Source organism: Platalea leucorodia, assembly GCF_965183815.1.
Source record: "Platalea leucorodia genome assembly, chromosome: 10".
NCBI classification, from domain to species: Eukaryota; Metazoa; Chordata; class Aves; order Pelecaniformes; family Threskiornithidae; genus Platalea; species Platalea leucorodia.
The window spans coordinates 22,327,194-22,341,441 of NC_138832.1; the positions used below are offsets into that span (position 1 = coordinate 22,327,194).

At 41.2% G+C, this 14,248-nt stretch overlaps 1 protein-coding gene across 1 annotated transcript in view; it reads left to right on the forward strand.

Moving 5' to 3' along the window:
• Window positions 1-14,248, forward strand: part of ZDHHC15 (zDHHC palmitoyltransferase 15) — a gene marked incomplete at its 3' end in the record, with an annotated part of 129,325 nt that overhangs the window by 61,635 nt on the left and 53,442 nt on the right. The gene's annotated exons all lie outside the window — the stretch shown is intronic.

Below are 14,248 nucleotides of genomic sequence, written 5' to 3' on the forward strand. Positions count from 1 at the left end.
TGTTAGAGGATTTTAAATTGACCTGCTCCCCAAATGTATGAGCAATAGGCTCGTGGTTTCTTCCCCAACAATTTGATACTGCAAACAGAGCTCGCATGGAGCAAGCCCTTAGTCACAGAACAGTCTTGTTTTGATGGTCCTAAATGATCCATACAAGTCACCCTTGCTGTACAAGAATTAAGTAATGTCTCCATGTCAGCACTTTGTAAAAGAGTATGCTGAAGTTAATTTGCACCCCAGGTCAGAGCCCAGATTCTTTCAAAAGAGTGACATTAAGCATAACTTTCTGGATTTCTGTAGACCTTGGCTAAGATCTGTATTAAGATCTTGGCAGCACAATGCATGTGAGTGTCCTATGCAAGGCCAATGAGAAATCATAGCAGCTAGCTGTTCACAGACTTTGTTTTTTGACTTATGACTAGTCACAGAAATTGTCCGAATTCATCTTACTGCTGTACACATCAGCAAGTTAAGGTTTACTAAATTACCAGTGGTAATTGCCATCACTTGTTTCTGATACTTTGTATTTAAAATAAAAAAAAAAAATAATCCTTACCTGGCACTTCATTGTTTTCAGTGTGCTATATATGACAAAGGAGATCCACATTTATTCCCACACTTCTCTGGTTTTGCTGTCAAACACATGAAGCCAGAGACTTCATGTAATGAATTGAATGACAATTCTCTACAGAGAGTAAAAATCCGTGACAAACATCGCTGCTGTAACCTTTGCTTAATTTTCCTGTCATTTACCCCGTTAGAACGGTGCTTAGAACTAAGACGCAAGCAAGTGTTATCTTGAAGGGAGAAGATAACTGTGCAGAGTCAGATCTTGCTTTTTTATATGAATCATCCTTAATTGCCTGCATTCGACACAGGACAATTCAGTTTGAGTGGAAACACTGAGGAGATTTCAAAGGGAGAAGAGCGTTAGCTGTACGCACCTCCTTCTTGCTGAAGCACTTCTTGATGGAGCCGTGATGGACCGATACCTGCAGTAGCCGATTCCAGCTGCAAGTTATTTCAAATTTATCTAGGCAAAACACAAAAACTCTGAATTATGACTATTACTCACCACAGAGAGAAGCCTGAGTTGCTAAGAACAGATCCGCTCATGTATCTAACATGACCTTATCTAAAACTGAACAGATGGAGAAAAAAGTCAAATCAAGTGCTTTTTTTTCAAGTCTACCTTCAGGATAAAAGATGCTTATAAGTAAAAATAGTTGGAAGAAAAAGGGTATTATCTACTAGATTTATAACGTGGTTTTGGATAGGTTTCTGTTCTTCTTAACTGCACTGTATAAAGAAGGTGCATTAGTGGCCTTCTCAATGTTCTTTTCATTTGTTAAAGTTTCAGATTCTGGACACTCATCTTCTGGCTTCCAGTCACCAACTTATTTCATTTGTGACCAAGTGTAACCTGGGTTTCTTTGGGTAAAAAGATAGGGTTAAATATCAAAGGTCCAAGGCATGCACTTGATGTTTGTTCTTTGCCTGTTGTGCATGCCAGTATGTGACTTCAGAACTCTTAGTGCTGAGGATGGACTTGTAATGAAGGTTTGGTTTCCAGCCACGTGTTTAGCAAACATATGGAGAAGAGGAATTTAAAATCATTTTAACATTAGCCTGTCAAGAAAATTCCCGAATACATAGGGGACACAGTCACCTTAAATTTTAATGTATGAAATGATGGATGGACAATTAGACTAGACTGAAGCTTGGAACTGCAGTGGTACCCTGAAAAGAGCTGAACCCAGATGTCACTGTGTGGAACAGTGTCCCGTTGTTAAGTTAAATAGACTTCAAATTATAATTAAGCGATTAGACTTGACAGGCAATGCCTGTCTATGTGAACAGAGCACACTTCAGAGTGTTATGCATTAATTCTGTATTTGGAATGAGGAATGATACCGTCTTATCTGTTATGTGTATTTCCATCGCAAAATGCTGTTCGTGATATGCGAAAATAAGGTGGGGAATCAGTTACTGCAGTCAGTGCTGTCATCACTTGCATATAGGCTGCATAGTAAAGGCACAGCTGAACATTGCCCAACTAAAAATGTTAGCGATTAGTCAAAAAACTTTAAACTTTTCTAGCGTTCCCTTTACATTTTGTGTATCGTAACAGCAATAGCATGGCAGTTTTCTGAAGTCTTTGTAACTCAGGCCATTGATTTGGATGGGAACTTGCTGCTGAGATTTGGCTCAGAAATATTTTTCTTTTTGCATTTTCTTCAGTACTTTCTAAGTAAAGAGGTTGATGCTGTAGAAAATGTATTGGTAACCCTTTTTCATAGATATGGAAACCAAACTCACAACCATAGAAGTCTAGAACCAAAAGGGAGATTTCTGAAACCTGACAGGCTCATCTAACCAGGTCATGAAAACCTCTAGTGAAGGAAATTTTAGGTTATTCGCTTGGTATTTGGTTTCAGTGTTTCACTATCCATATCACAGAAAGAATTTTCTAACACCCAGTCTTTAGTGTTTTCAGTGCAAGTTCAACTGGTAGTCTCTTATTGTACAGATAGTGGACAGTCTTTTGTCTACTACAACGCTCTTTTCATCTGTGCCCTCTCTTCTTTTTTTCTAAAGAGGTCCACCTTGTTTATTTTTTTCTTGGATCATCTTTTGGCTGTCCTCTGAGTTCTCTTCTCTTTGAGATTTATCTGTCTTTGAATATAGTGACTAAAACTGGACTCCATCTCCCAGCTGAAGATTCACCGGTGCAAAATAGAGCAGAAAAATGACTTTCCATGTCATACAGATGATGCTGCCAAAGCCAATCGCACCCTAGGGTGCATTGTTTGCAATCATGCCTTCGAATCATGCTAATTGTGTGATCAGTAGCATCCCAGCACACTTTGCAGGTATACACATGAATTTATTCCCTCCTACAGGCATCACTGTGAACCTGCCTTTGTTGAACGTCGCGCATTGATTTTGGATCATCTTTCCAACATGTTGATGGTGAATTTGCATTCTGTCTTCTGTAGTATTTGCAACCTTGGTGCTGCCTGTTGCAGAAACACGAAGTGCATTTCCCAGGGCCGTCTGGTTTAGCCCACTCCATGATGTAGAAGCTCATCAGGACCTTTATCCTTTCAGAAATTCTGTCGGGTGCTTTCCTTGCTCTGTACTTAAAATTTGTCATGAGCGTAAAATTATGCCACTGTGGGATGGGAGTAGATTAAAAAAGTATTGGAAATCATGCATGAAAAAAAGGGAGTATGGGACATCCCATTTGCATCTGTGAGGTGGGGTGTTTGACCCTAAAAAGAAACAATGCAAATGCTACTGCTTGCTAGGACGTGTAGGTGGGCCGTTGTACTTTTCTTTTATGAACGTACATAGAGCTTTAATTACTAGGGGAAAGGGCAGGCTTTGTTATGAGAAGCAATCGCAGAGACTCACTTTTTCCAAAAGGTACATTGTACTTGCTCTCAGATTGTTACACTGTGTGGTGATGAATAACACTTGGAAGCAGATGTCAAAGGCATCAGTGCTCAGTGGAAATAGTACATTTTTTCCATTTTATGTCTAGTTTAGACTATATTAAAGAGGAGGGAAAAAATTTAAAAGCTGAAAACATGTTGAAACACGTTACGGTTGTGACAGAATTGACGACAGCCAGGAAATTCCAAGTTAGGGTCCTCACTCCATCCTTTCTGGGCACTCAGACTAAGAGTTCAACGTCCAAGCCCTTGGGTTAGTATTGGTCACAAAAGTTTTATCCTTGTTACTTGTTATTATGTTTGTGCCTGTTTGATGCTGGCTGCTTTCCTCTTTTCTTTTGATCTTTTGTAAAAATTTATAAAGTCCATGTTCTGCATCACATGCCTTCATACCAGCTCAAAGCTGTTAGGTAACTATGAAGTTTAAAAAAATTAATCTAAAATAGCCTGCATCCCAGAAAGGTCGTAGGAGATGTGTTCTACAGACAAGAATGAATACAAATATGAACTTCTATCACTGTTTATAAAAGCATGTGACATTCACATAAACTTCACGTTGCAATATTTTCTTTGCATGTGTTAGTAATAAAAACATTCTCTATTATTAAAATCTGAATATTTAAATCACGTAATGTGATTTTCTCTTGAAGGTAATGCCGAATTCTATTTTGCTCAAATGTTAACAACAAAGCCGGATCTGACTGGGTTCGCTTTGATCCTCCTATAGGAGATGCCTGAACGGCACAGAACAGTGCCACGGAGACACAGTGAGGCGCAAACCAGGCTACATATGAATAAACACCATACGACCGTGCCAACCTCGATGCCTGTGCTCTGTTTACCTTGCTTCTCTGATGTGGCTAGGTTGTGCATTTCTCCCATGTGTTGGTTTTGGGAAGGTGATATGTTCCGGTGATTTGTAGATCATAAAGATTATAGTCAAAAGCGGGCTACGGTGCTCATGTAGAACAGTTATGGATCACAGGGATTAATCCCTGTTGAACTAGAAGAACCCTGATCTTACAGTTTCCACTGATTCATCACAGTCTCTCTTCACTTCTTCCAACAGTTGGTAACCAGAGTGTTTAAATTTGCTCCCGAACTCCTAGCCTGTATTTGTGTACCTTTTACCCACTAGACTTGAAAGCATTCTTCTCTCTAGACCGAAATGTTTCTCAGATTTTTCTTTTAGGTACTTACAAAGTTAGCGTGGAATCCGCTGCTGAATAAGTTAAACCAATGTAGCTCCTAGACACCTTTACCCAGAACATACTGAGTTATTAATCCTGAACCAAACTGAATAAGATCAAGTCAGAATTTGTCGATACCAAATCTGTAACAGTGTTGGGGTAGGAGCTGCACCGGTGCCATACCCAGAGATGATGTAACCACACTTGCCATGTTGGATATTCCACATTTGCTTGTGCTGTTGCATTTGGGGGTTCTTGTTTAACTGCTTATCCACTGGGATCCCTGAAAAGGGTTGGGAGTCGCTGTTGAGGAGATGACAGCCCCTGCAGTAAGGCTGTAGGCTAAACATATGACATTATATTTGGCTATGCTGAAGTTGAAACTGTTGGCCAGCTTACTATGTGATGCAGATCAGTCTTTATCAATGACCAAGCTCTTTCTATTTTCTGCTCCCACAATGTTTTTTACAATCATCCTTGGTCAATATTGATTTTATGTTTCTTCCCGGTCACCAAGAAAATATTTTAATGTAGTCTCAAAATCACTTTGTGATTATCAGTAGGCAAGTGTATTTCTGACTCCTCCTTTAAATGCAGAGAACTGTCATTTCATTAATTTTAAATCCTCTTTAATATCTACCATGTTGATTTTTTTGTCTTTCTGGCTTCTCAATGAACAGCTCTTGCTGAAGTTCAGCCAGAATAGTTTTCTGTAAACCTGTATTGATTTGGATTAGTATAAATGCTCTTTAAGTGAGCTGCATGGGTTGAATCACCGTGCTTGCTATTATCACTATACTTTCTTGTCTAGGAAGCGAGGCTGACCAGGCTGTATTTGGCCAGGCTGTCAACTTATCCTTTTCAGAAAACTGGCACACCATCAGCTTGCTTTTAGTCCTCTGGAAATTCCACTGTCTTTCAAGAATTCCAAGTATTCCAAGACTTATGATGTCGTGCGATCTTGAATCCAAACTCCCCACCACATTTCCCTTCACAAAAATAACTATGAACTTTCTAAATTCAATTTATTTCTTTAAAGCATTTCCAATGGTATAATGTTTTGTAGAATGTCTTTTATTGCAAAACCTAAATTTCAAGCCGAAAAACTAGTTGGCTTTATCTTTAAAAACATGTTTTTTAAAAGATTCTCATTGTTCTACCCAAGCCATTCCAGTCTGTGGTATAAATAATTGTTATAGTGCCTATTATGCTTAAACATACCGTGTGAAAAAAGTAAAATTCCAGCTGGACATGTGTAGATAATTAATTTTAGGGCAAGTTGTATCTCAAATGTACCAGGATTTGAATCTGATTGAATTTTCTCTTTGAAGTAAAGTCATTCTTTATCTAAACACAAAGCACTAATGTGTCGCTGTTGAAGGAACCTGAACAAAAACACGCTGCAGAGGAGGTGAGGTTGAAAAAAGTGATAAGTTTAATACCTGTGGGGTGTTTAAGTAACAGAAAGCTAGAAGTTATCAACTCCAAAGTGCCTAAAGAAAATGAAAGATCATAAAGGACAAGTGTGAAGAGTCCTGGGATCACTTGGAGTTATTTATTCGACTGAGAGCAAGGTTACAGCCGTTCTGAGATTTGAAGGTGAAGAGGAGGAGATTACAGAGAGCATGGAAAGAACAGGGTCACTGTGCGAGGACATCCTACTGCTGCAGTCTTGTGGTCCCAGCCATAGGAAAGGATGATCATAGCTACAGTGTTTTTTGAAGGCGTGTTCTAACATTCAAAAGCATCTTGTTTGGAGCTGACCCTCTTCTGTTGCCCTCTTGATGTGAACGGAAAATATTTTAGCACTTGAGCAGGTCGTTCAAAGGTCTTTCAGAAGCAGTAGCTGCAAACAGGACATGGACGGTCATTTGTCCCAGCAAGCTGAAGGATCCATATGCATTTTAGCCACACAACTATGTTGTCTTGTGCTTGTTCTCCAAAAAAAAAAAAAAAAAAAAGTATTTTAACAACGTAGCAGAGGCCGGATGCTTGTTCCTAGTAACGCTGGTTCGTGCTATAAGCTTTTAGTTATTTTCCAAGGCTTGATGCCTTCAGCGGTTTGGTTTTTCTAAAATGCCAATATAAATTGTCAGACATTAAACTAATGTCACTTATTGTCTATTTAAAACTGAAACCGCCTTAGCGGTGTATGTATACGGCTTGCATGTTTAAAGCATTTTAAAAACGGTAGGCTATTAAATGCAGAACAGTTTCATAGCATGAGTCCCACTTTCTCTGTTTTACAGCGGAGGAAAACAGATGAATAAAGTACACCAGTGGCAGAGCCGATGGGAAAACTCTGGAGCGTAGAACATCAGGGTACCTTCAAGTCCCCTGTTCTTTCCCTCAGCTCATATGGCTTCTATTATTTCGCGCATTTCACTTTTTTATCGGTGGCTTTAATATTAAAAGAATTTTTTTTTGGTGAACTTCTGTTTAGCAAATGTGCTTTCTGCCTTCAATCTTTTACATGCAACCCAGAGCTCACAAGATTATGGCCAAGTTATAAACCCCTATGAAAACGGGCAAAACAACCAACAACAAGCAAAGCGATGGCCAAGGTCAGTCTTCCTCGCCCCGGTTTTGTTGTCAGGGAGCATAGGGACTGATCTGACCTTAATGGAATATTTGGAAATGTTGTCTTGTAGGGAGCACAACTAAGCTCCAGTATCCTTGCCAGATCATGCTGCTGGCTATGTGTGGTATTTGCGGGTGAGAACGAGTTTTTGATGCTATTTTTTATTAAACTGGAACAAAAATTAGCTTGAGACTAATGCAAACCACTTCCCATCCAATTATCTGAGTGGGCAGTGAAATGGGATATTTGGGGTGGCTGTTGGGGATGATGAGGGTGAATGTTTTGTTCATTCAAACTCTATGGCAGTCACCTGGTTTTGAGATTTGCTACCAATTGTGAATTCAGCCCTAGTTCACTAGGCAGCCGCAGGAGCTAGCCAAACAACCAGTTGGCTCTCGGAGTGCTCACAGTACATTTTTTAGGTCAGGGGTCCTATCATTTTTCCTTTCCGTACAGTTTCAGACACACTTCTAAAACTCAATAAATTATAAATAACAATAATAACAACCCAGATGGAAATTTATGACCTCGACTCATATCTGCTTTAGGTTTCGGGCTTCGTTAAAAATCTGCAAATTAAAACCTGTGCACTGGTGTGTCTGCAGAGCTCCCACTGGTGATCGCACGCCGAGATGCCGGCCGCCGCCGCCGCCAGGGCAGCAGCCCGGAGCTCTGCAGCGTGTTCTGCAGGGCCACTTCCACCCCTTCTCCAGCCCTCCGTATCCCACGCTGTGCGAGAGCAGACGCGTGCCATTAAACCTCAGGAAAATTTATTACTCGTGACTAGCACGGTACTTGGGAGGATTTCAGCTAACACTCGTGAATGTTTTGTTTTTCAGTTTTGTTTGTAAATCTTTATTCTGCCAATGTGCTTTTTATACAGTCTGATACCAAGTGTTCTCACTTCTTAAAAAGTCTTTGTAGATGGAGTATGAATTTATTGGCACTGAAAATACAGTAGCTCTTAAAGTTGGATGCTTTCAGCTTTGTCACCTTATGATAGTTCATAAAGTAAGGTAATTAATGCACTGAATTGACAAGTCTTTGGTGTCATTATCCGTAGATGGTTCCCAAAATGACTTTACTCCCCTCTAGAGCAATAGGTCTTTCCATGTACTTCTGCAAACATCTGCAGTCCCACAGGAAAATATTCTGCACAACTACAGTGATGCATTTTTCCAGGAAATAAGTGCAAATTCTGTCAGTCAATCAATAAACAACCCTCTTTTTTCTTTTTATCTTTGGTTCTTGTAAATGCTACAGTCAAATCGCTGCCTCTATTGGAAACTTCTTTTACAAGTGCTGTAAGAGTTTGGGAAATCTGTCAAACATCCCGAGCAGCTGCTGAGCAGAGCCCTCCGATCCATGTGTGCTTTGGCATCGGAGGGATGCACAGGAGCAAAGAGTGAGTGGAGGAACCGGGCTTTGAAGTCTGCTTGGTGATGTTATATTATTCTTGGCTCTTTGCGCTTTGGAAAATACACTGCATCAAGTTCTCATCATTGCTGTAGTGCACAGTTTTTCTTGAGGCTGTGGAAGGGTGGTTTTAGCATTACATTCGCCTATGAAACACCTCAGTCATTTTGCTGCTGAGATTATGTTATTTTATTAAATTCTTGTTAGGTTTTTCCTTTGTACGATTGGAGCGGTTTCCCAGTTTGTTTCTTGGGGTGTTTCACGCTTTCACCACAATGCTGATGAGTACCCTCATCTGCATTTGCAATGGAGGTTCATAATGACTAAATCACAGCTGCATTTTCTGCTTTGTAATGGGATTCACCTGCACCCCACACTCGAAAAACATAATCATTTCACCTCCTAGTGCATCTTCCACCCACAGCTGAAAAAACTCTGTACAACCTTTAATGTACTTAAGCTCAAAACCCAAAAACACAGTTCTGGGCTGCTTAGGAAGTGGAACGTGGGCTGTTTTCATGGCTGTAGCTGATACTGCCCTCTGAAAGATGGACCGCAGCTGATGAGCCTGGGTGAGAAAGGTGCTGCGCTACCCGCACCGTTTCTCCGTCAGCTGAGCTAACAGCAACCTGTGCTTTTAAAGAGGAGTTGTCTGAAAGGCACTGCCGCTCTGTCAGTGGCTAAGTGGCCTTAGTGACAACAGCTGGGATAAGCCCTCACCTCGAACGTACACCAACGGTTCTCCTTTAGAGAAAAACGAGAGTAGGGAAGGTTCATTAACGAGGGGCAGGGGAGATGAGATGATTTAAGTTACAGGAAAAGGTTTTTTTTCAAGGCAGACTTGAAAACCCATATGGCTGCTCAAGAGATTCTTACTCCTTCCAGCTGCATCCAGAAGATTCATCCTTCTCTGGTACAAATAGTATAGTTTGCACTCTTAACTAGAAAAGCATGTTGATTCCAAAGTGCCAAATTCTACTTGCCAAATGTTGCTACAGATCTAGAGCTTTTTTTTCTTCTTCTGTTTCAAATTTTTTGTTTGCTACTCCCTGGCTTGGTAATGTTTTCCTACATGCAAACTTGCACTCAAATTTGTAGAAATGCAGGTCTTTGTCATTGTTTTTTAATTATTATTATTATTATTGTTGTTGTTGTTGTTGTTGTTGTTATTTCAGTGAATGCCTCGCAGCTAGATTCTTCTAAGCTTTAAATTGCAGCACAAAATTTGTAAGCCCATTACATTATCTCAGCTTATGACTTGAGCGAAGTATTGTCTTCAGAGCCTTCTTTATCCCTCCGTGCCTGAAAACAAATACTGTTATGGCTCAAATCCCAAACCAAGCTTTAGATAAATATTGTATCATCATCTAGAACTCAGCTTTGATAGTGCTTTAGACAAGTAGAAATAAGAGTGGACAAAGGAATTCTCATGGACTTGTAAATCCGTGGTAAGTCTTTGGTGTGGGCATAATGCACAGCTTAATTCAAAATTTTTAGCAAACGCAAAAAAGCTTTTGCAAAGACTTAAACTTCTCAAAAGGCTTTACAACCTGACTGCTTAAACATGTAAACTATTCTTGCAAATAAGCTTTATCTAATGTGAGCAAAGGGTGTTGAAGCAGGACCTACGATACTACTTTTCTCTCTCTCATTTTGTGTGGTTTTATTCTGTCACGTACATTAAAGCGCCGTGAGTTGTTGGTGGTTTTTTTTTTTTTTCTGGAATACTGTGAATTTAAAATAAATGTTATTATTGATAACATAGACTAACATGGTAAAATAGCTCCCTGGTTCGCAGGGTGGGCGTTGATCACCATCAGAGGGGAGGTTTAGCACCTGCTGCTTTCACTTGGGATCCTCCGGCTGAAGGAGCTGGCGGGAGCCGTCCCTGTGCTGCTGCCGCCTTTCTGCAGCTTACGGAAGCTTGCTCAGATGAGTTTAAATCACTGGTCCTGGCAAGCCTACGCGTAGCTGATAGGCGAGGAGAAAGGGAAGGAAAATAGGAAAACCAGCATGAATGAATATTTTAGAGAAATTACAGGTTTCTCATGGAGTTTCTAAGGAAAGTATTTCTTCAATTCACTGAAGTCCAATTTATTATTTTCTTTTCCAGGAGAAGCAGGGGCAGAGCAGCATGGGAGAAAGGGTTCCTAGGCCTTTAGGAAGAAGGGAATTAAAGAAAAAAAGGAATAGATTGAGGCCAGAGAGGTGCCAATGGCTGCAGACGGGCCTGAGCATCACAGTGCCGCCACCAACAGCTTGGCGGGGGGGGGAAGAAGGCAGCTGGGGGCACAAAGCAGGGCAGGGAGCGGCAGTGGCTGGTGGAGGACAGAGATGGATGAAACGGAGTTCTGACGTTACCTCTGTCTGGGGCAGTGTCCAAACACCCGCAGGAACAGACAGTTGTTAAATGTGGCTTCCCATAGTTTGCCACCTGTATTTATTTTTAAATAAAACAGCTAAAATAACTTTCATGTCCTTCTAGCATTGCAGCGTCATCACGGTATTCTGCAGTTGTAGGTAGCTGGTTGTGATGCACAAGTAGGATTACCCTGACTGCATTTTGTAGGCCCACAGCATATGTTTTTAGAAGAAAGAGTCAGAATAGCTACTAGATGCCAGGCATAGGAAGACAGAAGTGAATGTCAGTGGGCCAATGCATCTAGCAGGAGTTAAGCAAAGAAAATATTCTTCTGATAAATACTCTCATACACTTCATTTGCCACAACACTTGTGAAGTCAACGGCACAGAAGGGAGGAACCGTGAGTGGGAAGAACGCAGGTTGATATCGGGTTGCTTTTATTTGGCTGAAGCCAGCTAGCAGTCATCAGAGTTAAACAAATCCTTTGAACTGGCTAACAAGCTGCAATAGTTCTTCCATCATTGCTCTTTCTACTTCACTCTTATCAGGGATACTTTTTTTTTGCAAGAGTGGGCTGTTGTCAAACCTCAACATTTCTTTTAGACTGCCACACGTGCTTATTGTTACACTTCGTATTGAAAACCCAACAAGGGTAATACCACTCCATGGGAGAGCTGCAGAAGGCTTCCCCAGGTACCTGGACCATTAGTGGGCGGTGGGGAGCTGTTTGGGCCCTAATTTCATGTACTGTGTATACTGGCTTCAGTTACATGTTACAGGATTTATTCCCTCTTTTCTCAGTCACCACAGAATTCTGGGGTGTCAGGTACTGAGATTCTACAGAAAAGTAAAAACTCAATATAGAAACTGTTATGGAAAGGAATTTATTGCCACGTTCCTGAAATGGTTTCGTTGGCCTCTGGTTTGTTATTTGAAAGACATACGGTGTATTATCAGGGGTTTAAATATGTGGCAGATATAAAGTCACAAAGCAGAAAAGAATGTGTTCCTTCTTCACCTTCTTCTACTCATTCATTTGAGAATTCCCTTCTGTCACTGCCTGGTTTCCTTCTTGACATGGAAGTCACCCTGCTGGCGTGCAGTAGATGCTGAGGCATGAGCAGAGGGCACGTTTTAATATCTCAGACAACAGAAAATCAGCACTCTCACTAAGAAAACAGGTTTGTGAGCGTGTCACAAGCATCAACAGCACCGCTGCGCGCACTGCAGCATCTGGTCTCGCGCCGTCCTGCGCTAACGTTTCACTGGTTCACAGCGAGAGGTTATGACCGGGCTTCCCCAGCGTGCTCGCGATGCCACTCAGCTGCCAGTCAGTTCCTCTCGGATTCACACCGGCGCCCTCGTCACGTTCTCCTTCGCTCTCTCTGGAGCTGTGACTCATGCAGCCGGCCCATGTCGTTTAATCTTGCTGGGTATGTGTTAGAGACAGCCTCAGCCTATACTGCATCCCATCTGGCAATGGTCCTCTATGCTCTCAGGTCCTCTTGCAGACTGGAGCATAATACTCCTAGAAAATACTGCATGTCGTTAAAGTCTGTGGTTATTTCTGAAGGATCTTTGCTGCTGCTGAATGCACCTAATTGCACGGAAACTCAGCAGATGGGGTTTGCTGCTTAAGGCAGTGAGACCGTTTAATTGACCGCGCAGTAGCACCTCTCTCCGAGCACACGTGCCAGACAGCCAAAGCCCCAGAAACTTGATGCTCCGTGTGAAGAACACAATGTTCACCTGGTCCTTGTTGCCAGGACCTGAACCATGATTTTCAAGACCAGGGCAGCCTATAAACTAGCACATTAGGCTGAGTCACTGTTTTGGCAGGATAGGTCTAATTTCTCTTTATGTAAACGTATCTCCAAAGTACTTTATCATCCTGCAACTATTCTAACGCAACAGTCTCTGAGTGATTGAACGTTGCAGAAGCAATTATTTACATCAGGTAGGGGAAACAACTCTGTGGTAGGTCTTTCAAAGAAACGAAGCAAAACCAAATTAGATATTTTATTTTTGTGCTTTGTCTTAATACTCAACTCCCCTTTGGATCATTAAGTTCTTTCAGTTTTCCACACCAATTTGTCTTATCCTTCCCAAGAGCATTGGGTCAGTTCATGTAGCTTTTAATAAAGGCTCTATCTCTTACATAAACACACACGTACTGACACAACTCAGAAATCACCACTGGTAAACAAGAATGTTAATTGCTGGGTAATTGTATGCTACAAGGAGGGGGGAAGCATTTAAAAGAAGCTGCAGGCTTTTCAAGACAACAATTTGTAGTTGGATTAAGCTGGAATAAACCCAGGCCCCAGAAGTGCAAAGACAGTGTTTCTAAGCCTAAAGCAACACTTCTTTGCCAGTTAGCTTAACGTGCGCACTGCCCAGTTGTAGTTCCAGGCTCTCTGGAAACGTTTAACACTTTAACATGAAGGGGACAGAAGCTTAACCCTTACTTTCTGCAGGCCTGAATTTTTTTTTAACACGTATATACAAGTCTAGAAGGGTTTTTAAGACATTTTTAACCTAACCATGACAAAAATTTTTTTACTGTACTGTCTCACAAGCATCACTTGCTAAACAAGCCACTTTTAACAGTTAATTAAACCGAAGTTCTTGGATTTCACTGGAAGGGCATCCAGTCCCTATCCATCAAAGTCTTGGTCTGCAGCAGGTTTGCCAGAGATTTTCTTCCAAAGAATGATGGATGGGCAAACATTGGTAAAACTGTTTAAGGTAGATTTTTCTAACTATTTCTTGGTAAAAGAGCATGTTGGCTGCAGTGCTCCTCTTGAAAGATGTCGGAGATGGCCCTACGCTGACAGGTATATTGTCGTATCGGAGGTGTGAATGCTTTGCAGAACTTCGCTCTCCTAGAGTGTTTGTATTTCCAGACCCATCGGGGATTGCCAGGGGTCAGAGTTTCAAAGAAATTAATCCCTGTTTTGGCCTATCCAAGAGTCTTTACGTGAAACGGCACAGGCATTTTGCGGTGCACGGTTTGTGCAGTTGGGTAGTTATCCCTTTTTCCCCTTTTCTGGCTACGAATGCAAATAGCATATGCAAATCTGAGGTTTTACAGGAAAGTGCTCACAGGAAAAAAATTGTCCTCACAAAACCTGGGCAAACTTTAGAGGGGACTGAAAAATTATTGGCTCCACTGGCATAACCCAGAACTGTTAGATAAATACACACAGCAAAAGTATATTTAAAATAAAAATTATTTCT